This window comes from Idiotropiscis lumnitzeri, chromosome 14 (assembly GCF_059441095.1).
Source record: "Idiotropiscis lumnitzeri isolate Australia: NSW breed Sydney's pygmy pipehorse chromosome 14, RoL_Ilum_1.0, whole genome shotgun sequence".
Classification (NCBI taxonomy): domain Eukaryota; kingdom Metazoa; phylum Chordata; class Actinopteri; order Syngnathiformes; family Syngnathidae; genus Idiotropiscis; species Idiotropiscis lumnitzeri.
This window is the reverse complement of record NC_142404.1, coordinates 16475117-16501408: the sequence shown is the minus strand read 5'-3', so window position 1 is coordinate 16501408 and position 26292 is coordinate 16475117. Positions and strand designations below refer to the sequence as shown.

At 41.2% G+C, this 26292-nt stretch overlaps 1 long non-coding RNA gene across 1 annotated transcript in view; it reads left to right on the top strand.

Moving 5' to 3' along the window:
* Positions 1–2619: 2619 nt before the first annotated feature.
* The window catches only part of LOC148323726 (uncharacterized), a 25684-nt gene continuing 2011 nt past the window's right edge, over positions 2620–26292 (top strand). The window contains exons 1-2 of the long non-coding RNA XR_015846556.1: positions 2620–2763; positions 3427–3584. This is a non-coding gene — a long non-coding RNA (uncharacterized LOC148323726). The remainder of the gene's footprint in view (positions 2764–3426; positions 3585–26292) is intronic.

The following is a 26292-nucleotide window of genomic DNA, read 5'->3' as shown; positions in this document are numbered from 1 at the left end:
GTCTGTTCAGGTGATTGACACAAGCCCACATTAAGAGGTGGTTTTGGAAATTAGTCCGTGGAGACCCTTTGGAGCCGAGCTAGCGAAGGAAGGCTGTCTCTGAGAGGAGCCGTGCCTTTTTAACCCCGCTCATTGGTATGCCGATGGGCGAGTGGCGAGCTGCTCTCTAAATGGCTGAGGCATCGCGGCTGGTACCCCCTTGACACGTTCCTGCACAGACAGAGCCCATGGAGAGCTGCCAACAATATGCAAGCCACAACCCTCAAATTACAATGGACCCAATTAATAATCACATAGTTATTTCATATTTTATAACAAGTAGGAAGCTCAGCAGAACAAAGGACTGAACGGAAAATACTTCCGCTTGACAATGTGAAGGTATTGTTTAATGACATTTTGTTTTTATTACAAACCTTTAGTTTTTTTGTAAATGACGTTATTACTAAATGCGGATATGACAAATATAAATGGATACGGACGACTTAAGAATGTCGATGTTTGCGACATGACCGCCAACAGAGAACCGGTTCGAAGAGTGCTGAGCGCTCTCTCACCTGTTTTTTGCGGTTGATCTTTTGACGGTCACAATGCGAGCCCGAGGGCACTTTGATGTCAATTTCAGATGACAGTAGAGGGCGGTAGAATGTCAAACTGGCAGCCTTATGCGTTGGATGACGATGGATGAATTCATCGCTTTGATTTTTAGTTGAATTATACAATGTTGTGGTCATAATATAATTTTTTTAGGGACACGTACACGAAATATTTTGCTGAATTGTTTTTACTTATATCACGAAGTTGTGGGAGAATACAAGAGACAATTAGTTTCGTCAATTCTTATTTCTTTGTCGTGAAATTTAGGAACACAGAAACATTTTAATTAGTTGAATTGCCTCACTTTAAATTTTTCCAAAGTTCACCTTATTTTTTTCCGCTCATTTTATGAATTTTTTAAGCTGCGTATAATACGTTATAGTGATGGTTGAAATGTATGAAAAAAAAAATCCAAATAGATGCCTCCTTTATCTAAGTGTTAGAATACAAGCCTTGTATTTATTTTTACCACCCAAGAAATGACCCACTTCATAAAACAAACGTCAAACAAACTGCGCATGCTCACGGTCTCCCAGCCAACTTGTAAACGCAATTTGGCCAGGGCGCTTGCTCTAAAATCTGACAGTAACCAAACGAGCAGGAAACAATTAGTACCGCCCCGAGCGCGATGCATTATTGATGCGAATCAAGAATAATATGACACAATAAGCGATAGACGTTGCTGTGAGGCACTTCGACGTTTAATTCCCATCAGTGTCTCGCGCCGCTCTTCCACAAGCATTTGTTCAAGCAAAGCCTTCCTCAGACGCTTTACTTCAACTTCAAACGTCTCGTATATCTTCACAAGAGTAAAAAGGCCGCGAGGAAATATGGCCCTTTGCGCTTCTTACGTATCAGAAGACATTTTTTTTTACATTCCGACTTTCGCTTTTGCCATAAAACTCTTTCTCCAAGATGTGTAATTTGATCTCCTATAATTAATCCCACCTTGCGTTAGGCATTCCCACATTAAGCGTTCCCGCAGCCTGTGGTACGGAACCGGTGCGGCACCCATGTCAGCCGTGAACACTTTTCGCTTTCTGACATGTTCATTTAAAGTCGTTAATCAGATGTAAATATGCAAAGCGGCTTCCCAGGGGCAGCCTTTGAAATGCAAATACAGGGTGCAAACAAAGGTGGGGTGGATATAGGTTCTGATGCAGCAAAATCATGGAGGTTGTTCATGCTCATTAAAATATGAAACGATATCAGCTTCAACCTTTTGAATTCTCTATCTATCTATCTATCTATCTATCTATCTATCTATCTATCTATCTATCTATCTATCTATCTATCTATCTATCTATCTATCTATCTATCTATCTCGATTAGATAAAATAATCGACACAATAGATCATGTAATATGCATCTGGAAAGCATTTAAAACCACGTAGGTGGCTTTAAGTGAAGAATATTTATGAAAAGTGCTCCATTATGTTTTAACCTGAAAAGGTTTTCTCTCATGTTATATTAATGTCAATAAATATGGTCTTTGAAGGGTTTTCCATTTACACCAGAGGGTTGCGTGAACTCAAGAGGGCACAACTTTAAGTGGAACGGTTGCAACTTGTTTAAAAGAGCAGCCGCATCTTGGTTTTGTTCAGTTGTTGGGCATTGGTATGCTTTGAATTTGGTGAGAACAGTTTGGAGGAAGTACCTTTTTTTTTTGTTGTTACATGACATGTGATTTCCTGGTGACCTGTCTCGGGTGTATGCTGGGATTGGCTCCATGCAAGCAGTATAGAAAATACAATATAATACAAGACAATAGTCCTTTCCCATTGTAACTATATTTTAAATCAAGTACTGGTGGGGGCAAATGACCACAATTTGAATTTCAGGACATTTTTAAAAAATACCCTCCATTTTAGCTCAACCATAACCATGTTAAATAAAATATCGTAGCACGATTTCTATTGAATTTTATTGTACAAGTGCAGTTATTATCCACACCACCAGATGGCGCCTAACACAACAGAAGTGTTAAATACCCGAAATCCACCGAAGAAAAAGTCCCGCTGTCAAGTCGGTCACCAGCTAACGTATTCATCGTCTTTGTTTAGAAGTTCAAAGTGGTATTTTGTCTTGTTCATAATAACATACATTTGCTCCAGTACAAAGGGTGAGCGTGTTGTGTGAAGCTGTGCTGATGCCATTTTACATGTCAAGGTGAGTTGCTGAGAAATGTTTAGCTTGACTCTGTCAAGCTCGCCTAGCAAACCTGTTGCTAATGAACGTTTGCACACTCTGAAGTAGTTCAAGCAAAAATACTCATTGAGACATAGACAACATTAAATTGTCTTTTCGGAATGGCTAATATTCAGGACAATTATTGGCTGCTCTTTATAGATGGTGTTTTTGTGCTGGTTTTCAAAAGCTAACTCTGTAAATTAACACTAATGTCTGCATCCAACAACAGTGCAGCTCTAACTATAAGCAGAAATGGGTTGTAAGTGACCACTTGTACTCTTTTCCTAGGACATGTCCTGTCCACTTTTTTGGCACCACTAGCCAGGATTGATCTTAATGTACCTTTCACATTTTTAATTTGTGAAGCTTCTTTTTAAACAACAACAGGGAGTTCTCATTGATTTTTTTTTTTTGCCATTTTGAAGAAGGAGAATACATTCTGTAGCCAGGTTGTCTCTTTGTTTCTGCCGACTGACAGCAGTTGGGTTGACGTAAACGCCCCTCCCTGACGCTTAGCAGGCCAAGGGGGCACCCCGTAAAGTGCAACATTCCCAGATTGTACCTCCCTGATCCTTTCCAATGTTTAGGCAAAACTGCGTTGATGCTTTTTACCACACTCTCATGTCCCCATTGGAATTTCAGGAGGAGAATGTGGATTCCTGAGTGCGTCAAGTGCCATTTTATGACACTGGAGTGGAACCTCATATTCAATTCCTGTTCAACACCTCTTCATTAACCAACCACCACTCACCATGTTGGCGATAACCTTGCTAGCAATGCATCTTCAAAACATGTTGCAGGTACAGTACCCCACCGTTCTCACCCTTTGCAAATGTAAACACCACAAAAGCCAGGATTTGTTATGCCCGTTAAATGTATTTTTCGGATACTAATTTGTTGAAGCAGAGCAATCCTGACCAATCCCTCTAGAGAGGTTCTTCAGCCCCCGGTGTGTGTACAGCCACTTAACCAGCCTCACAGACATTAGCCACCCATGACTTTACTGCCAATCCACATTCAACACCCACCGTAGTCCCCATTAAAATTTTACAGGTCAAAAATTTAAAAGGCTGTTAAAGAAATGCTTTTTCATTACATGTGACAAAAAAAAAAATGAGTAGGTCAGCTTGTGGCATAATGGCACTGTAATTAGAGCGTCATGGTTTGATAAAGTGTGACTGTAAATCAATGTAGTACTAATTAATCAATATCTTAATTATTAGACCTTTAAATGAGGATTTTGTTAAATTCCCCTGGATCTGGCTGCCACTTTGGCCTCTTTTGTCATCATTAGAGCGAGCGCTGAGGGTTTTACAGTGTTGAGCGTGCCATCAAATGGTGATGAATAGCGACAACAAAGCGCTTTGATATACTCTTGATGCTTAAGGAAAGGGGAGAATTGAAGCTTCGGCAGGCGTATTTGTCCTATGATTGTCGGGTCATTCTGATTTCCCCGTGTGTCTTCCTGCACCTACTAATTAGATTCTTTTGTCTGAGCACCCACTCCAGTCAGTTAGCCGTATGTGTTTCAGTGAGCAAATCATAATGAACAATACCCATGGTCACACGTTGTGCACATTGTGTGTGGAGACGGAACAAAAACAATGTCCTTAGCAAAATAAAGCAAGAATCTTTGTACTCGCTGAATGGACCCACATGTTGGTTTTGGGTGATTAGTCATGTTGGAAAATAAATATGCCCGCAGTATTTTTTTCAGTATAAGCTCAAATTTTTTTTTTTTTTCGAAACATGGCGATGCGAATGGACCTAGCGGCTCGCTCTGTTCTACTTTTTACTTACGTTTGTCGTTTTTGTTTACGCCCACTTTGGCCCTCTCCAGTATAATCACAATAAAGGGCATTCTGATTGTGATGCAGCGCAATTTCTTCCTTTGTAAGGAGTAACACTGTAAATTATTAGTGCCTGATCAAACTTGATTTTTTTTGGAGGCCGATGATGTTCCTGATTCATTAGAGTAAAATTACGAAAACCGATTAATCATCCGATTATTATTAAAAATATATATATATAAAGAATAAAACACATTTGCAACCATATTAATTCAATATATTTTTTACTTGCCCTCAATTTGGCATAGGATGGAATAATGTCTCTCTGAATGTTGTGTTCATCTTAAAATAAACTGACCCTACCTTGAAATGTGCGATTTTAGTGAAACTACATCTTCTGCAAATGATGTGATTAAAACGTCCACATAGACCCTGCAAGTCGTTTTCCTGTATAATATATACAATCTTCTTCAAGCTCCCCATTCCCAAAGGGAGGGAACATAATTTACCAGACGCAAATGTGGGTTGGTTAAAGTTAGCGTGATTTACTGTACAATATGTCCCTTGTTAGGCCGTGAGGGATTGTGTTGTTAATATTCCCAGTTTGATAAAGTTATAGGACCTTTCCTGTGTTGTCATGGTTACAGTAATAGGCCTTTCAAGCGGCTATTTGGCATGCCATATTTTCACATCTTGGACAATGTTGCTTAAATTGTGATTAAGACATTAAAAAAAAACCTTTAATTAAAGGTCCATGTCAGTCTGTAACGCACAAAATTGGTATTTGGACTTTGCTGGTAATTAATTTAAACTTAGATGGTTGATTGGCTCCGAATGACACAAATTGGAGGACATGCGCGTGTGGTTAAAAGGTTTTGTGATGTGTCAAGACAAATAATTGTAACCGGTAATAATTAAGGACAATTTAGAAGTCACTGACAAAATATGGTCTTGTCCTTTTTAAAACCAAGCTCAACGCTTAAAGCGGCTGTCGAAAAAGAAAGGAGAAAAAAAAAAGGGCCAATTTTAATTCTCTGAAATATACAAATTGTAATATAAATAATAGTCGAAGAGCACAATCAGAAGTAGTTGTGAAAGGGGTTAATTGTAATAACGGGGTGTTAGTCTAGTTGCTATGGTAACAAAGTTGCATGGTTTTGTACCTTTGTAAGATTAGCAATCAAATTGTATGGACTGGACTTTTTTTTTTTTTTTAACCTGGTTTATTATGTTTGCATTTACTTGAACAGAAATTCCCGCTGCTGACAGAACATACTGATCATTTATTGTGCAGTTGGTGTTACAGATATGTTTGTGCACGATAATTTGGTTTAAAAGTTTGTAAATTATCGACTAATCACTGGACAGCAGCGATATGGTGCAAACGATTACAAATAATATTCAATTATAAATTAAAATGAGAAACCAGAGGCAGGATTTGTATTCCGCAAGATTTTGTGAACTCTGTCTAACCTAGCCTTTTATAAGTTTGGTCACGTGACGTCCGCAAGCCGAGCCGTGAATCGTCCTAACGTGATTCATGAGAAACTATGATGTCATTTCCGTTCGACAGCACGCGGCAAAATGGCCGCCTCTTGAGATGGTCAGTCCATTTTCCACAAGCGCAATATTAATCAGAATGCTGTGTTTGGACTTGTGGCGCCGCATAGAACCTATTGCAAAGACAATTTTTCAGTTGACTCCCCCCTGTAAATTTACTTTCAAATGGAATTAAATACATATATATATCTGTGGGAATCCTAAGTATTATTGTTAAATCAATCCATGACATGACTCACTTGAACTCATTTATATTTTTTTCTCACTCTGCGGTTTGGCTGGAAGAAATAAAGCATCCCGTGCATAAGGAGATTTCTTTACATAACGCTTGTGTAGGTGTACTTAATGTAGTGGTTGGCGAGCGTCGGTTCATATGCAGGTGATCTGTGTCGGAGGCAAATATCTCCCCAGTATTTCAATGCCTGCATGTATTACCCTCATTCAAAGGATTCCCGAGACTTCTAAGCGTTGGGGGTGGTGGACATATTAGCAGTTCTATGAAGTGGAAGAACAAGCAAGGTTAATGAGCAAGAGTAGACAGAGCAGTGCTGACACGGGTGGAAGGGGGAAGGCCTAGAGAGCTGAATGCCTTTGTTTTTTTTCCTCTTTTTCTTTTTCCCCCTTACCACATTTACCCTCTACAACTTCAAGATGCTAACATTTTGAGAACAGCTAATGCTAACGCCTACTTGCAACTCATCTGAGTGTAACTCTTAACCACGCCTGGCAAAACAGCACAGATCTCATCTCCGCTCAGGCAGAACTAAAATCTGGAAATAATCAGCTGGTGGAGACGGCGAGAAATTCCCCCCGCCAGAAAACACTTTACCGCCACTGGAGCCCACTGCCCCTCAAGATTAGACTCAGGTACCTAATCCCAGGCGGCAGCTAACACCCCCCGCCTTGCCCCATCCCTCTCCTCGCTTCTCTTTCATGCGTCAGAGATGGCCAGCCATGGGGTGTCATTGGGGGCAGAGCGACTGCTGTGGCTGACACCTGCTGGGCGCTATAAATGTTGGGGGAGGGAAAAAAAAAAAAAAAAAAAAGGAGCTGCCATTGTCGGTTTTACTGTAGTCCTCTCTCGCCGGCCACTCGTTCTCATTGGGTGACTTTAATGCAGGACGAAGGCATCTGCCATCACCCGACCATTAGATAAGCAACGCCTCCAAATGACTCAACTGGTTCTGCCCATCAGCGTCGAGTTAGTCTTCACGCAGCGCGGAACGTTCTTGGAGTAGCTGGTGTGCAGAATAACGCCATGCTGGAAATTAGAATCAACGGCCAGATTATTGATTTTCATTTTCTTGATGGTGCATGACACTTTTGCTTGAACCACCACAATATTGGGATTAGATGTGAAATGAGCTTGGCGGGAGTTTGCATGACTGTTCCTTCAGAAGTTGCAAAGAAATGTTGTGGCAAAGGCCAAAATCGATCGCAAGACACACATTTGATCATAACAAAACAGTCCCAAAATGTGGAAAATGGTCCATTTTATATGTTCAATTGTGTTACGTGATTTTATAAATAATACTAAAATTTCAATTTTGGAGGTGTATGTAAATCGTCCATGGGAGGGCGCCATTTAAAATCCGGCCTCAGGTGCCACTTTGGCATTACAAATAATAAGTGAATGAATAAATTAATTAAGCCACTCATCCTTTCACTATTATCAACTCTAAGTATTATTATTATTTTTTTTTAATGTCTGCATAATTTTTGCGTAATTTATCAGATTAGCTAATCGCTCTATTCAATGTCGTGGCCCATGAGCGTCTAATCGAATGAGGGATTTTGAAGTCATCAAGTAAACGAGTGGCTTCACGCAGACCCGGAGTCCTGCATCATTGCAGCCGCACAGGTGTTGTGAAAATTGAGTTATGTTGCTGCATAATGTGCTTGTCTGAAGAAAATTGCTTGTGTCGAGCATGTAATTAATCTTTGCATCTGACCTGGTCAAATTCCTCTTAATAAAGCAATTGTCCCCACATGGTCGAAGGCATACTGGTGAAACTCAACATTCCTGCAGATGTCAGAGCGATGGCGAGTTTCTGTTTGAAGCCAAGCAAAGATGTGACGCACTCTCACTTGACAAACAGCTGAGTGGCCTCCGATTACACAGCACATTACCTCCTCCGTCTTACATCCTTCAATGGATAATTATTAACAGAGCGCTTTGGAATCTTCACCCTGGAAATTGTGCAAGGATGACAGAAATGGGCCTCATTTACCAATAAGTACGAAATAAAAATGCAATTTGTAGGATCAGAACAACAGAAGAAACAACACTTTCATCGCCTTTTTATAATCATAAAACTTTCGGAATGAAGACACGGTGTAAATTCTAAATACAAATGCTTAAAAAAAAAAATAACTGGAACTGTCTTGCCCCAATAAAATAAAATGTAATTATATATTAAATGACCTTTGTTTTTGTCTTTGTCAATTAATATCACACAAGCTTTCGTAATTAATTTTAGATATGTTTCGGTATTGATGTATGTCCACACAAAAGATCGACAGTCAAACAGTCTTTTTAGAATTGTCGTGTCCTTTATTGCATACTTCTGTATAAAAAAAAAAAAAAACTAAAACTAGTTCTAAAACTGGAAAAAATGTAAAAACTTTCTCCAAAAACGGATTTAAACTAACTGAATTTGAAAAAAAAACTAAAAAGTGACCGTAAGGAACAATCCAAAACTATCATCACCCTGGTAAGGACAAATGTAACGCACAAAATTGGCCCGTGCTTTGCTTTATATTTCTCCCCTTCCCTTCTCTCTGAGTCAGCTGTACTCTCACACTACGGGCGCGGACGTTCTTTACAGATCATCTCCCCTGGATCTCCAATTTGTGTTTCTCTGACTGTTACAGGCAGCGGCGGCGCTTTAGCAGGCCTGTCAGAGCCTCGAGTTTCCCTCCGCACTGTCAAAGTGTGACACCTCCCATCTCATGCTCATGTCAGTCTATTGAAGAAAAAGTGGATTAATGTCAGTTTCAGGCAGCCTCACAAAGCAATGCCTCGCCTCTTACAAGGGAGCGATTCTTGTTGAGACAGTCGTCCGTGGCATCTGGGAAGGGTGCGGAGGGAAAAACATGGTGGGGGGGGGGGTGAAGGTTGCGAGCGAGAGGGAGCGACAGAGAGAGAGCGAGAGAGAGAGAGTGCTACAACACCTCAGAGATGCACACCAACGGGGTCATCAGACGTATGGGCTGTTCGGAGGCAGATGCTTAATCACACATAAGCAGCGTCAGTGTGCCGACATTGCGATGCCTTTTAGAGATGTGATGGCTGCGTACTGTTATGTATGTTTGCAGCCAGAACGCCCTCCCCATCCCCCCCCCCCCCCCTTACCCCGCTTTCCCGCCCCCCCTTCCCTTGATTTTCCCAGGAGACACCCCGCAGAGAAAACGACAGGGCAGCAGAAATGTACAAAACCGCCTCTCTGCCAGCTTACACAGCCACTCTTTGCCGCCGCTGTATTAATCCTCACTGTGATGGTAATTAGGTGAGGTAATGCCATAAACGATCAGATATTGAGTTGACATTATCCCCCCCCCCCCCCCCCCCCCATCGTACATTCTGTCATCGTTGGAGTCCACAGTATGGGCTTTTACAGTCAACGTATTTACTCTTATGCTGTCAGATGTGGGAAAGGAGTATTCCATCACTAGGGGAGGTTTTATTTTGGTTGGGGAGACAGACCCATGTGCTACTCATGTTGCCCTTAGGGCAAACCAGTACCTGCTGGCACCATATTTATTATATCGGGATTCTATTTTAAATTTAATAAATTCAGCTGTAAAAAGTTAATATTTTGTTGAGATGAATTGTATAACTTCATTATTTTTCAGACATTATTAACGCATTTGTTCCAGGGCTCAGAAAACGACCACTCACGGGTCCCCTTGCGAACTTCACATGAGCCGTTATTGGTCGTGACATAACCCCTGAGTCAATTTCAGTCGACGGCAAGTGGCAAAATGCGTTTTTAAGTGTTGATTCTATTTAATATTATTGTAAGACAATGTAACATTTTACACTTATTCAACATTTGCAGCGTGCCTAAATTTATTAAAATAAAATGTACTTGAATAATAAAATAGAAAAAAAGGCAAATACACGTCACTACCTAATTTTTTCCACCAATCGAGTCATTTTGGAACCGTTACACTATTCCCAGAATAAAAAAACAAACAAACTTTCCTCGCATTGATTTGCCTCCTCTCCCGTCAACCAGGACGCGAGACGTTAACACGAGTCGCTTTTGTTCGCGGTTCAACCTTGGCGGGGCGCTATGCTGCCATTTTAACGACGTCTTTTAGTGCACAGCTTTTGAAACGGCTCTTGAGCTGGATTCCATTCAAAGGTGTGTGTGGGTGTACCAAGATTGTGACTAGTGAATGTATTCAATTCTGGAGGGAAAAAAATGGCTCTACTGTCACAATGGCCATTTTTAAACGTTAAAAAAAAAGACATTTGTTTACATTGTGTCCTGCATAAATGCTTTCAAATTGCACCGGAACAAAGCATTGCAATAACCTTTCACGCATGTGAGTACAAATATGTGAGTGGTCGTGCTGAATCTCTTCCTTAATCCCGTCAATTGTATTTGTAAACTCGCTTGTCATTCACGAGCACTTCCTACAGATGCTTCTGCAATTAACTCTAATTAGAGCCACTAGTGCTGCTTAATGTAAACTTACTTCATCACAGCCTCTCGAACTGACCCGAGCCGTGTCGAGTCAAATCGGAATCCCATCAACGCGAATCGAATTATTCCACAGTAAAATGAACCGTCCCTGAATCGTATTGCACCCTAAGTAGCGACAAATGTATTGCGTTTTTTTTTAAATTTATTTCTTTTTATTATTGGAGATATGCACACCCCTGATATGAGTCGTTAAAAAAAAAAAATCAAATTAAAGTCATTGAATCAATTCAAGATTGATTCAAATTGCAAGCGGACTGCGACTTCCTTAAGACTCCATCTTTGTCATGTCTTCCCCCAATTTTAGCCTGCGTTTGCTGACAGAAATTGTGTGCATTTTGTTTTTCTCATTGACATCGAGGGCATGCAACACACCCACCACAAGGTTCCCGGCCATATGGGTAGATGATATTTGTCGCAATTATTTTGCCGATTTGTCTTTTTCAAACAACATTTGGAAGTGTGTGCTGTGTGTTAATATCGCATTCCTTCAAGGCTAAGAGCAGGTGGGCCGTCCTGCATAAAGATGAGCACGCCGCGTATGAAACCATTAGAAGTGGTCGATTTAAAGTTGTGACAGTTCAAGGGAAGCGGGGGCCATAACATATTCAGAATGGCGCTGTGCAAGGTCGGTGTTTTAGTACCTCTTCATGTCTATGCACTGAGGCAGACAAGGATGCAGCACATTTCATTTGGGACCGCCGGCGAAGACAATGTGGAGCCATGACTTGTCTAGACGCCCGGCGCTCGTCCTTAGCGCGCGAGTCCGCTAACAGCCCCTGCATTGAAATAAATCTGAGAGGGAATTTGTGCTTCTGTCAAAGAACAAGCCCGACACCCATACAAAGCGATGCTCCTCTCTTGCTTTGTAATGCATTCCGCTTACATAGCAATCCAGAACGTGGGCTCAGACTTGGCTGATTGACCTGCATTCCGGAGCCTGTCGGCTCTCTCTTGGCCACACCTGGGGCCCCGGCGCTGGCGTGCGGCTGTCACCGGCCATCGCCACGGCCCCGCGATTGATGACAGCTATTCACTGATGAAGCTGTATTCATCATTCCTGTCCAGGGCTGCACTGACCAGATGGACCCTGACCATCCATCCACTGTCAGGGACACATCTGTTCCCGTTGTTGCTTAGAGTACTAACAAGTCACCTGCTCCGTGAAAGGCTGGTGTCACACGTTGAGCAACGGTAAAAAAAAAAACCCAAAAAAACACAGATTCGTGCTCAACGCAAAGCTATTAGTGCGTCTTTGTTTCCACGCTTGCGACGAGAGATGAGATAACGGCTCAGTGTCGTTAGTGTTGCTGATTGTTGATGTCGAACACACGCTGTGGTATTTTTACTTCCCAATCGATACAACGCAAGAGATGTGGTGCTTTGGTTAGACTCAATTAGAGAAATAGAGAGAACAAAAATTTCGAATGATCGATAAATCCGTCCATTATTTTGTCGATGAATCGGAAAAAATAAAAAACCTGTTTTCATTTACAGCCATGTATTCTGAAATATGAGTTCAAATTGGCAGTGCAGAAAAAAGTTCATTTTGATTTTAAGCCTAACCATGATTAATCAAAAATGATTATCGATTAATTTGATAATCAATTAGTTTGCCTTACATTTGCATTTTTGCCCAGAATCAACGAGTCTTAAATTGTACATGAGTCAAGTTGCCTTCGAGACATTCCCATGTCACCAAGAAAACGTGACGTTTTCCATTAATACTTTTAAGCAGATTTCCGAACTGCATATTGGTCAAACTCCAGCACTTTCCTTTTTTTTTTTAAACAATAGTGAGAATAATCAGTTTGCAAAATCAATATGTCATTATTAATTATGTGCATGCAAACAACAATATATACGAGCTGTAGACATTTTTGGCTAACGTTAGCATTTTCGAGTACATGGATGATTTAGTTAACCACGTGACTCTACATTAGAATAAATTTACTTTGAATTTCCAAAACATTTTTATATTATTTGATATTTTTCTATGGTAGAGTGGACAATAAAAGCATTTTTTTTAAAATATTAATTTAACCTCTTATTCTATTCAACAATGTGCAGGACATGTCATAATCATGTACAGTACATAAAAAAAAAATGCAATTGGCCTTCGAGCTTCAACATCCTGCTGCATTTTCATAATGACTGAGCGCTCGCGATGAGGACCCCGAACTCTGGTCATGCCGATATTGACCCACACCTGGTTGACGTTGTGTAAGCACACAGGCCTGAACCGGCGAGTTTGGCCGAAGCTCAGCGGAGTCAGCCTCTCAGGGTGCGCGCTTAAGTGCTTCTGCGGGTCTATTTAGCCGCTCCGACTTCATCAGGCTCCCTGAGAGGAAGCCGAGTGTGCCTGAGAAAGCCCCCGTGAAGTTCTTCATTGTCTTAAGACTCAATTGTAATCACCTTACTCAGCGTGACTGACACAAGAGCTCTCTGGCATGATTGAAAGTATTGATCTTTTGGCAGCTCTCACAAGACAAGTCAGAGCTCTCCCTTCAGAAAAAAGGAAAACAGATATCTCTTCATCTCTTTTGATCAACGGATCAATAATTAACATTAGGATAGTCGCGCATTAGCCTCGTGAGACTTGTTTTCCGCCACCTGCAGCCGCATGCGTTTCCCACCGGAGTGGAATCTGCTGAGTAAAGCTGATCTGCTGGCGTGGGGCAGTAAAAAACAGAGAGGAAGGCCAAACTGCAGTGACTTTCACATTCATAAGCCACACACAGCCCGGCCTGTCCGGCGCCCTTCACTGTCGTGCAAGATCTGCAATATTTCTGTCACCTTGAGAGATGGGAACCAGCCAAGCGCCTTTGGAAACAACATGCGTTTTCACAGCACACCCTGTTGCGGCACAAGCGACGTGTTAATCGCCTGATAATTGCGCTTTTAAAAGACGAACACAACTCAGGCGAGGGAGGGGGGGGGGGCAGTGGGTGGGCGTGATGCGCTTTGTCCATTAGCTTCTGCCTGTCGCCACATCACGGGAACAATTAGATATGTCCTATATAGTGTGAAAAGGAGCCGATATGGAATTTATTACACAAGCGATGGAGCAAGGCCCAGTTAGCCCATTTCCTGGCGTTGTCAGCTAAACAGCCTTGTTAAAACTGGATTTGCGACACATCTTTTCCATGGTAACGCCGTAATAACAGCCTGGCTTGCTGGACAAATACCGTCGCAGGGCTGTTTAGCGCCACCACCCACCCCAACAGGGTTGTCCATAAGTGGACCGGGCTGGAGACCGGGGTTACACGTGTGTCACCGTCTGAAAATATGTCTGCACAAAAATCTATTAGCGGCACAATTCTCCTGGCCAATCTGTCCCTTACACAAAGATGGCAACCTTTATAAGTGCACAAACAATAGTTGTAATGTTGTTTTGGTCGGTAATGAGTGCACCCTGTTGTTTGTCTCGCGCTCTCAACTCTGAGGCCAAGGGGTACATGTCAACACACAAAGGCAAATATGATTTTTATTATTTGTTTAAGTCATTAGCTGGATTGTTATATTTCAAAAAATGTATTTGCTTTGAATTACATTCAACGACTCTTTTTTTTTTATTTTTTTTTTTAGAGATATGTTTGAATGTATCTGAAAAAAATGCTCATTAGCAACTAATTGGCTCACCACACTTTTTTTTGTGTATTAAAATGCACAGCTGGGTTTGTTGTCAATGATTGGCAGATGATTGGCAAGAAGGACTTCCCGGTGTCAGGCTGTTGTGTGACTGCTAATTTCAGCCGCGGGGAGAGATTTTCCACTTTTCCACCAGTGAGACAAAGTGTATTTCTTAGCGGAATAACAATAATTTGAACTTAAAGCCCATGATCTAACCCACTCACTTCTCGGCGGTATGCAGCCAGCATTTTATTTGTTAAGATTTGAGCAACCGGAGGCTTTTAGTTGCTAACTGCCGTCTGAATCAAGCTCGTACTCGTCTAACTTTAGCTGCTTTAAAGCAATGACGCGTTACATCAGACCTCGTCACGTCTTTGTTCAACTTGCCCTTGATGTTTTCCGAGCTTTGTGATGGAAGAAAAAAAATCAATTAAGCTCGCGCTTCTGAGCATTGTTCATGATGTAGATTTGCTGTTCTTGAAATTTGTATTTGTCTACTCTACTGTTGACATTTAAAATGTATGAGCAAAACATTTGGCACACTATCTAATAAGATGTGTGATGATTCTTTGTGACCAAAAAAAAAAAGAATCACTCGTGTGGAGTTGAGCGCACAATTGCTCTCGTTTTATCAATCCATATTCGCTTCATTGGACGCGCTAACACAGCCATGTTAGCTTACGGGACCTTTTTCCTTTTTAGTTTGAAATAACTTACTTTACGCTGCCGTATACTGGCCAACGGAGTCGCCGCCGATTCTTGCACAAACCCGATACCCATATACAGCATTTCACGCAACTCTTCATCGCAATTACCGTCGTTATAAACCTTTTGATAATTGTAATTTGCCCAACACGGTGAGTGTGTTTGAACATCAAGCTCCGTCCTCTTCTGAGAAGCTTCCCCGTGTTTGCGTTGATTGCAACCTAATGATACTGATCCGCAGTACGATGGAACTCATCAGCTAATTGCTGCATAGGAAGGTCACTCGACAATTTAAAGCGGCTCAACCTGCAGCGGAGTTGACGGACACCCTCATTGGCGCACTTAATGGATGCAAAATGAAAAGTATTGTCTTAGCCGAATGCATGTTTTTCCGCCAGTCGCATGCGTGACGTACAGTCTTGCAACAATATAAGTGTAAGTGTAAGGTAATACTGGTTGCGATTTAACGATGCAGGACCGTTTGTCGAGCGTAATCCGCTAGGTGCAAGAATGGTGCAGCCGCGGCGTGTATCCGTCCACCCGGATACACTCAGAGCGCTATTCAATTCCTGATTTTCAATAAGTTAGTGATGATGACAATGTGAAAGAAAAACAGCGGCTTCCACACCAACCTTGAGTTCTTTTCACATTCACAATTGCTCTCCTTTTATCAATCCAGCGTCGTCGCAATTCAGCCGTTTTTAAACCCTACTCCAATTTAAAAAGAAGAACAGTGTTCGGCAGCCTTACAACTAATATCAAAACAAACTAGTAATGAATTTTCCACTTAAACGTGAGATAATATGATAAAACCCGGTCTTTATTTAATTCCATTCATCCATACAGAAAATCCAACGCGACACTGCACAGTAGGTCAAGACGAGCTTCTATTGGAAAGGGAGAAAAGAAATTACATGGAAGCATTCAGTCATGTTTGATAGAAAAGATCATGCTTTATTCATCTCACAGTGAAGAAATGTGCATGTTACGGCAGGGAAGACCAAATAAAAACACACGTGCACTATGGAATGTGATCAGGTCAAAAATGACACATTTTTCAAGACCATCACACTCTGATGGTTCACATTTATGTAGCAATGAGTATTTCCTTCGCACTTTGCATTCCTCCTACTCAGAGAACATTTGCAAAAAAAAAAAAAAGGTTTGTCCCTTTACAACTCAAGTTATAGAGCGGCATAATAAAGCATTGAAATTCACAATTTTAATCCCTGAAATAAACGTTTTTTTTTTTTTAGGGTGAAGGTTAGGTTGAGTTGCAAGTTTAATTTGTTTTGTGGCCATGCTCGCAACTGAGAACACTTAACGCAAATAATTTTCCTCTTTGAAAAGAGTGGAAATGACATGAATCCGTTTTAGCCTCCAAGCTCTCTCCACTCCCAAAAACCTTGGGGTGTTTTCAAGACCGAAATTGGCACTCCATAATATTGTACTTTATAAAAAAAACAGAACATCATCAGTGTCATGATTTAATGCTTGACTTCAATTCATTGTGCTGCTCCTTCTCGTGTGCTTGACGTGGGACAGCTTCAACTACTGTGACTCAGCAACATGCTAATAGTTTACGAACATAATGTCTGCGAGTATTGTGATGTTGTGCGTATACATGTCGGCCCAACGATGCTAAATGTTAGCCCGTCAATAGCTGGGTTGACATGGCGCAATGTATTCCGACTAGAAAGGATCTGAATGACCAAATGGAATGCAAATCCTCTATGCAAACCCCTCAATTGGATTTAAAAAGACAAATGTGAATGGAATTAGTAGTTTGGATTTATTGACATCAAACGTGAGCGGGAGCGGGAATGCGCACCCGAACCCCGACTGGTTATATTTCGGACATTTGGCGAAGCCAAAGTCGCGTCAACTCTCAGGAGACATACGGCAGGCGGCCAACTTCCTCATTAAAAGTAGGCGTTTTTCAAATCGTCACTTATTTCCTAATTACTCCAAAATGAATAGATAAAAAAGTAAATAACTAGTTATTTTAGTTAGTTGTTAGTGAAAAATGGTTGTCCTCCTTTAATTCTAACCTTCTCTTCATCTTTTTTCATTATGGTCTCAAGTTCATGTCACCAAATAGGGTTCCTCGTACTATAAAGTGCTAAGCACTTCTTAACAATACCATTAGCGCTGATGCTAACATGTGGAGCATATGGGCTATTTTCCAATAGGTTATTGTATGCAGCCAATTTTATATTTCACATAGATTTTTTTTTTGTAGGTACAATTATTACATAGTGCCCCTTTTATTCACAATATGTTTTGTGAGTACATTTGGAGTATTTAATGTGTCGATTTATTCGCCTTCCACGTTTTGGTGCCCTCCCGTGTGAATGTGTGCATGAGCTTGAATACATCATGCACTCCAGGGATATCCGCGCTAATGGAGGCTGAGGCTGTCGCGCTCGTATTGATTGCTCAGACCTACAGATTATTGCTGTGAAGAGTGACCAACAGCGGCTCGCGGAGGTAGGAAAAAAAAAAAAAAAAAACTTCACCAGCCGACAAGAGTCCGTCAGCTCTACGCCGAGGAGCAACACGTTTAATTGTTTGTGGTGTTCTCTGGCCCCTACTGCTGAGGGCCCTTGGGGGATGGAGGCTCGAACAGGCTCTGACCTTTACAGCCTCATTCACACGTAGACTGGGAAATGTATCAGTGATCCTTCCTTCACAATGGCTCCAATTACCAGACACCAACAAAATCGGGGCTCTTATGTATTGGAATAAGAACAGTTTATCCTTCAGAGAATAAAGTGCAGCTTATGAACCAGACTCCACAAAAGTGGGCCAAATACACATGCCTTTGTTCCTGAGGAGAATAAAACCTCTCCATGGTCTAGGTAAAAATTTGCATTCCGTAACAACCGCCTCCACCGATTCATGGTTTGCTGTCCCACTATTTTGTTATTGGACAGTTAATAACTATTTGGGCGCAACTCTCCTGGATATTAGGTGCACTATAATAACACTTCCAACCACTAGATGGCAGCACAAAAATGTGAAAGCAGAAGAACAAAACCCGCAAGTATTGTATTTCAGCCTGGTTTTTGTTGAACGTTATCAGCTGTAATCCTGCTTTTTAAACCGACAGAAAGTCGCGACTGTGGTTAATTTTATAACGCACATCTTCATATATTGTGAGACATTACGTTAAACCGGGATTTGTTCATTTTTTAATACACTCGGGGATCGTCAGAATATTTTCGTGTTTCCTTTATTTCAGGATAGGCCGCAATGAAACCGCCGCCACGGAAAGGGGTTTACCGACTATCACCGTGACTTTTCAACCGCACGTACCGACGCACGGTTACAACGAGGACTATACGGGCCGAGAAAGAAGTCATCCAGTGTCGGTATCCGAGCGCATCAGCATTCAGCTCGGTGGTTTGCAATTATAATGAATATTAATGGCTGTTTTCTCATACATAATATTCTCATAATGACTCTACAAAGTAAATGCAGCCCTCCTACAACAACCATTTATCATAACTACGAAGCAAAGCTGTAACACTGTCACCCGCTAAGGAGATAAAGCCATCAACCGGTTTATTCCCTTGTAATTCCAACATGTGACTGAGTAAGTTGCTGTTTTATGAAGTAAATTATACGTATTTTTACAATCAAACCATTATAAACTATCGGCGGTATAGTTTATATTACAGAACAATTATGTTAAATGAATAGCATGCTGATATAAAAGACTCACTCTTCATATATTGTGTTGACTAAATAGAAATGGGATTGTATATGCGCTTAGACTTTTTTTTTGGTGCGTACTTCTGTCAAATGCCGTTTCCCTTGAGCCATTAAAACAGCGGAGGAGCCCGGCTCAATCCTCACAGACATTACCTGTGAGCGACTGAACCCGGTTTGGGAATTGGTCAAGCCAAGGGAGAAATGGACTTGGAATAGAACACCCTGGCAAATTCCATTTCACAAGTGAAGTGGCCTCCTTGTGAAAGATCATTTGGTTTGGAGTGAGTAAACAGAAGGGACTTCATCGCTCTCAATGACCGGCGTGTGTGCGAAAGCTGCGGATTACACACGATCAGGAAGTCTTGGCGCTCTCTGGAAAGGCGAAAGCCTGGCAAAATGAAGGCAACTTCAAATGTGCTGGAGTCGGATTTCCTTCTGTCGGACGGCTGGGAGACCTGTTGAGGATTCCCACTATCGGCGTTTCGTTCGGATAATCGAAGCTTGTGAGGCTTGCGCACGGGTAGTTGCATCGCTTGCCTAGTTCAAGGACGCCGATGAAAAAAGCTAACGTTGAAAGCTGTTGGGAAATTCTACCTTGATAACGATGCTTAATTTTGATGGCGTGTCACCGCTCAAGTTGAATTCTGCTGGAACGACTTGGAGTTCACTGTTGAGTCATTTATGCCGTAAGTGAGAAGAGACCTTGTGAATTTTTCACAACATATTTTTCCCCCCTTCCGACAAACGTTTGAAACTGTTCAAAGAATTAAAACACAAAAATAAAAATTTAAAAAAGCATAAACTGTATAAACACCTTGTAAGTCTGTGAATGTCTTGAAATCTTTCAATGCAGGCCATTTCGAAAAAAAAAAAAAAGAACTTATTGAGTGCCTGCCAATTTGGAACATTCTGACTCATCTTTCAAGGCTCAAAGAATATTGTGTTTTATGACTGTGTAAACAGAAACTACCAATTGAAAACTTGGACTCTTCTTTCACCACACACACAGAAAATGTTTGTTTCTACCTTCTACCTTACTTTTTTTTTTTTTTTTTTTTAAGCAAACATTACTCCAGTAAATTATTGGTTGGTTGCACTATTCCGGACCACCAAAAACGCGGCAATTAAGAAAAATAGCTCTTTATCAGGTTATAGTGTAACGATAAAGTGTTATAGTATAATAGTATAAAGTTTCACGACTGTACTTATTGTGACTTGCGGCCTACAGCAGCACATTCCCTACGTTACAATTTTTTTTTCTCTCGATGGGCGGCGTAACTGAAGCTTTCTCGTAACTTGCCTTTTTCTATACGTTTCCCACTTGCAACGTGTGTGGGTTTGTCTACATATGTTCTCCTGCCGCTTTAGAAATGAGCAACATTCAAAGTTTGCGACAACGCTGAACTGCATACAATGTTTGCTCTGCTACTTTAGAAAATTTCACGAGAAATTTTCGTTTGAAGGGAAAACCAGTTTGGCCACTTGCTAATTTGTATAAACTTTTTTTTTTTTTTTTGTGTGTGTCCTGAAGTGATTATTTTGCATATGTTGGTTGAGTACAGAATGCCCAATACTGGTAAAAAAAAGTAAAGTGGACAAGCTTTTCCATAACAAGTGGAATTTTTTCCTGCGGGCTGGCATGGTAGCAACTCCCATGTTGTTCACGTTGAATTCATATGAGTGAGTTGCTCTGGCGAGATGCTGGAAGTGTGAGGGTGGCTGACAGAAGAGAAGCGTGTTTTTGTTGTTGGTAATGGTGGTGGTTGTCTTTCCAATTACGTTCCACATCCAGAGCAGAAAGCTAAGACTGGATTTGGTTTTCCTCTGCATCCACATAAAACTGAAATCTCATTCAAATATGAATCAAATTTGACATGAGATATATTGGATTGTAGTCACGAAATGTAGACGAGATACAAAATGATAGATATTGTAGGTAAATGTTCCCTTTTTTTTTTTTTTGCTTCCAAGTCACTTGATTTTGATTATCTGCCGACAAAAAGTCCCGATTGGAAACGACTTCAGTTGATTTTCTGCCTCTCGTATTTTTCACTCCAACGCAGGAACTTGAAAGGTGACATTGTTTAATATGAGACTAAGCTATTGCTGTACCCTTTGGTAGCTTCTTCGTGCCTCAAGATTGTTTTGTTGCCTTTTGACCGTTAAATATTAAGAACATTTACAAAATCCAATCTTTTCACCGGACATCGTTCAACGTGATCAAATCAGGATAACTCTCTGAATATAGGCAATTATTTTTTACCAATAGGGGGGTGTCAATTATTTGCAGTTGGGTTGGTTCCCTCCAGACGCGAATAGACTGGGTTGACTCTATTCTTATCCTTGATGCGGCTCTTGTACTGGATCTCATTAAGGCTCACCCTGACATGGGCTAGCTGCATGTATTGATGGAGAACACCTGAACCCTCAGTGAAGGCAGACCCCGCCTGCTCTGACAGACCCATCAAAGCGGGGACGCCTGTCTTGACTCACTCAGCCTTGAGTCGCGCCTGCCTCCGAGAGCCCGGTCCAGCACTGCGTTGCCCACTGGCGCCCTGCCAAACTGGCACGAGCGCTATTGTCCTTCACTCCCACCTCCCGTTCCATGCTCGCTTTCCTGCTATTCAATTATTTACAGTAACTTTGTATCGCGACGGTACTTGAGTTTCAGTTTATGTTGCATGGGGGTGCAGAAAGACACAATGTAACACGGCATAAGGTTTGTTGTTACAGAGCGCCATTTCTTATCTTTTTCCTTTTTTTTTTTTTTTTTTTTTGTCATGCTTGCCAACCATATGACACGGAGCTTGTACAGTATGTCTTGGACCAGACTTTTGAACAGTCCCTGCATCATCTGGTGTAGCTGTCACATCCACAAATGCGTTATTGCTGTCTCACTCACAAGAGCAAGCGTGTCAGAGCTCTCGGAGCCAAACAGATGGAGCTCGTTGGCAACAGACGGCATGCAAATCACGGATCATTTGATTGGAGATCTTATTTAATTATTCGACCAAGTGGAGAAGCCTCGATTCATACCGTCTCGCGCATGAAACGTGTAAGCAACTGTTTGGATAATCAACAAAACATAAGCCATGCAAAGGGATTGGAATTGAAGTCAAACGCGGCGATGAAAATGTATTTGGGTTCTGCATTAAAAATCCGACAAGGGGAAACAAGTTTTGGGGCTTAATTAGGAAATGAGCGTCGATTCAACCATTTGGCATCGCCATGCTAAGTTTTCTGTTTATGCCGTAATGAAGGTGTTGACGAGGGGGTGGCAACCGTCGCTGCTAAATTCATAGTCGCATAAATTTCTCAACTGTTGCATTGTACTGTCGTCTCCAAAGCAGAAGTGATTTGTTTTACAAAACTGGGCGGGATAAAAAAGAAAAAAAAAAATTGTGGAGAGGAAGCAAATGTGGCAAATTAAAATCATGTCAAATGAGAGCCAGGATTTCAAGTGGGGAAGTAAATGAAATGAAACATTTAATGTTGGCTGAAACGCTTTGCAGCAAAACAAAATGAGCTGTATTTAACATTCAAGCATAATGCCGAAAAGTGACAATTGCTGATCTCCATGGAGATCAATAACGGCGGCAGGATCATTGTGTAAAGTGTCTCCAGGTTTAATGCAGAGAGGATGTCATTATTATTTTCCTTCTCCTAATGACCATCATTATGCACGCACACTGATTGAATTCCATTTGTTACCTACGTTTGAGGCTGAGTGGAATAATTACCATTTAAGTGCCTCCATTAAAATGCATGCACGCTTGTTCATATTCACACAATTTTGGGAAATATGTGACTGAATTATTTTTTCATTATTGAAATACTAAAATGCGTCATATGTAGCTCCGCTTGAATTCAGTGCTCAAGGTGTAATTCGATGCAAGCATGACACGGCCATGCCTGCTCCTTTTTTTTTTCTGAAAACAAAACAAAACAAAAAAAAACCCGGAAGAATTAAAAGAACAGTTGCTATCAGCGCCGTGCACTCTCTTACATTTTAATTAAAATGGATCTACCGAAAAGACTAATCAATACAAACTACTTTTTCCCTTATTGATTTTGTCAACCAATTCTATCACATTGAAAATAGATGTTGATCGCAGGCATTCATTTCTGAATGCAGTGCAATTCTAATTTCAATACATTTTTCACAAACGGAAATAATGAGACATAATCCCTTCCAGGGTCACTGTCATAAACACTTTATTAGCGATGCAGGCAGTATTGTCAGTCACGTAACTCTCACACAAGTGCAAAAACAGCAGCGGTGAGTTGTGTCGTGAATATTTGCGCATCACCCATCTTTTATTTTTTTGGGGGGGCGTTGTCACATAAGTGTAAAAAGAAGTTAGCCGCTGCAAAAGCAAGAAAGCAAAGGCTCACTCCAGTTCGACCACATTTTCTGACACTGCAGTCTTTTGCAGTGTATGCGTGTCACCAAAAAAAAAAATCTCATCTCAGCGCCTCAGCTTGCAAACGTCACATGACCCAACCCAGAAATAGGTGAGCCCTGACGGTTCCGCGCGGTGATGTCATTTTCAGTCTACGGCAAGTGCCAGTAATACGCAAAATGGCCGCTCCAATGAGATGGATAAAAATGTGTGGACAGTTCTGTTTGATTCCACAAATGCCGTATCAATCAAAATGTTTAGTCTTGTGGAGTCACATAAAACATTATTGTATGGTTGAAAAGAACATTTTTGTCAGAGAGTCAAGTCAAAAATGTTCTTTTCAACTTGGCAATCTATATCATGTGAAACAAACAACTATTATGAAAACATTATTATAAAACCTTTTGCTCCACCAGCACTGTTGGCACCACAAAAGGTGTCCGGGCTGTTGTATAGTCTAAACCACAGGTGTCAAACTCAAGGCCCGGGGGCCAGATCCGGCCCGCAGCCTCACTTTATGTGGCCCGCTCAAGGCAAATCACGTGTGTCAACTTCCTGTTTCTAGCACATTTTCTTCACTTTTAACAACATTGAAATATGAGATATTGCTATTTTTGTGTAACCAATCCTCCCCTTTTAGAATAAATTGATGAACTGACAATTACTTACTGGCTTGAGGGAAATCATAATTACGATGTAGCCCGTCCACAAAAATGGGTTTGACACGCTTGGTCTAAACTTTACTCAGCTTGTAGGTCGCTAAAGTAAGTTATTTGGGGGGTTTTCATGGAAGCAACAGTGGTGCACCAAAATGATTTTGAAGCTGCAAGTTGCCGGTCAAATTGTTCCACGTTGTTGCTTTTAGGAAGTGAAATCCCACAAAAGCTTGCCACTTCTAATCTCCTTTTACTGGTGGTCAGGTCAAGTAATGGAATGGACTTCCATACCTGTGTTGCAGGTAAATAGGGAAATGCACTTACTAAAAAAAAAAACCCACCCTATTCCTTGAGATAGAGCTCCTATAAATAACACACACTCAGTGAAATGTGAGTCAAAATGAGATTTGGCCGTAGCTAATCAATCAATGACAGATGACTGCACTTGCACGTGAACTAAAAAGGGGGGACAAATGCAGAAATGCGAGTGAACAAGTTGTAGTTTTGTGCCAACAGTAAGACTTCCTGGCGATTTATCAAAGTCAGCGGCGGCGAGCAGCGTGCCTGCGTGATTGTAGTTCACGGCGGACGGAATTGAGGCGCAGCACTGAAAGGAATATTTATGCCCTCAGCTGTGGCACTGTCAGCCTTGTGGAATTTACTGTAAATCACATTGCTTTTATTGCGAGATTTAGTAGCTTATCCTCTGTGGGCTCTATTCACTGCAAAGCTTGGCCCTATTAAGACTTCAAGTCCTGCTAGATGGGCACACTTGGATACGCAGCTTGAAATCATGCGAGAAAGGAGTGTTTAAGAGCTAAATTATGGTGTCTTATTCAGCTTTAGGATCGTCATTATTTGTCTCGAATTAAAAAATAAATAAATTATATATATATTTATATATATATATATATATACAAAAATCAAAAATATGTATTGTTTAAAGAAATGACACTAGTCCAATAAGTTCATTTTCACCAAGAATCATGACGGCTTTGCGCATGGATTTTCCCCCGAAACGGGTCGAGATGAAAAGCAAGGAAACGGCCATAAATAAAAACAAATGTGTTTTATCCGATGGCACGTTTTGTATAAAAAGTGGGTTTAAGATTTGGTCTTTTCCAAAGCAAGTCCTATACACACTCCTCCACAAATATATTTTTACATCTTTGTAAGCATTCGGTGCATATTATTTTCTTCAATTTTGCTCAAGTGTTGACCTAAGGCCGCCCCGCCTGTCCCGAATTATTTCTGTGCTCATTATGACAAAACCTGATGTAAAAAAACAAAAAAAAACAACGTCCAAATCAGATTTTGATTAGTGGTTGTGGTTATCTTAACAACGCTGATCTTCAAGGATAACTTGATCGTAAAAACGAGTCGTAGTGACTCATTCGTCAGATGAGATGAAAAGCGAACGTCTAACAATGGAAGCTTGAATTTATTATTATTTATTTTTTCTGACTCAGCATATCAAATAGCTTTGTTATGAATGGCATTTACTAAATACTACTTCAGCTCCCATGTTCTTCTGTGGAGAAAATTAACAATTGCGTCATTGTTATGTTTTATCTGTAATTTATTTTTGGGCGACTATCTCGATGAATATTCTCAACTGCCTTTTTTTTTTTTTCTCTCCGCTAGTGCGAACTCATCAGTGCCTTGGCTGGTTGCATGCAAGTCATAAACTCCCCTTTTGCCTCGATTGCTTCAAGAGGCGATCACTTCCACGCAATTAACACAATTCTTAACGGTCACTTAATCAACTAATCGATTATTATGCCCGTCCTTGAAATGAAATGTTATGAAACACTAAATGCTCCTCTCTTAAGTGATCAATTTTTGACACCAGTTAGATTGGTGGCAAGCATCATCGAGCCTCCGAAAGCAACAATTCCCAATACCCTCCTTCAAATCGTCAAGCTTTGACGTGTTCCCGAGCAGGATTCCAGCTTGTGATGGACATGAACTGTGATCTCGGAAGCCGTATGCGCGGGTGTCGGCGTGATGTGTGCGTTGACGTGCTGTAGCAAGGGTTCAGGGAGGCAGCTGAGCAAAATAATTTAGAATGTCCTGCCTGCTGACACAAGGACAAAGGCACCGTCTCAACATGCCCATATGAGGAAGCAGACAATTGCTGTGGCTACACCTGGAAATGCACTGCTGTTGTTTTTCACCGTGACCTCTAAGCACGCCGAGATTTCCACAGGCTGCTCTCGTACGTGCGGACGTTTGGCTCGGGCCGTTATTGCACCGCCGATTCATGCGCAGGAGCACAATGTAATCATTCCGTTATTGCAATCTGCCGCTGTACTGACTGACTTCAAAACAG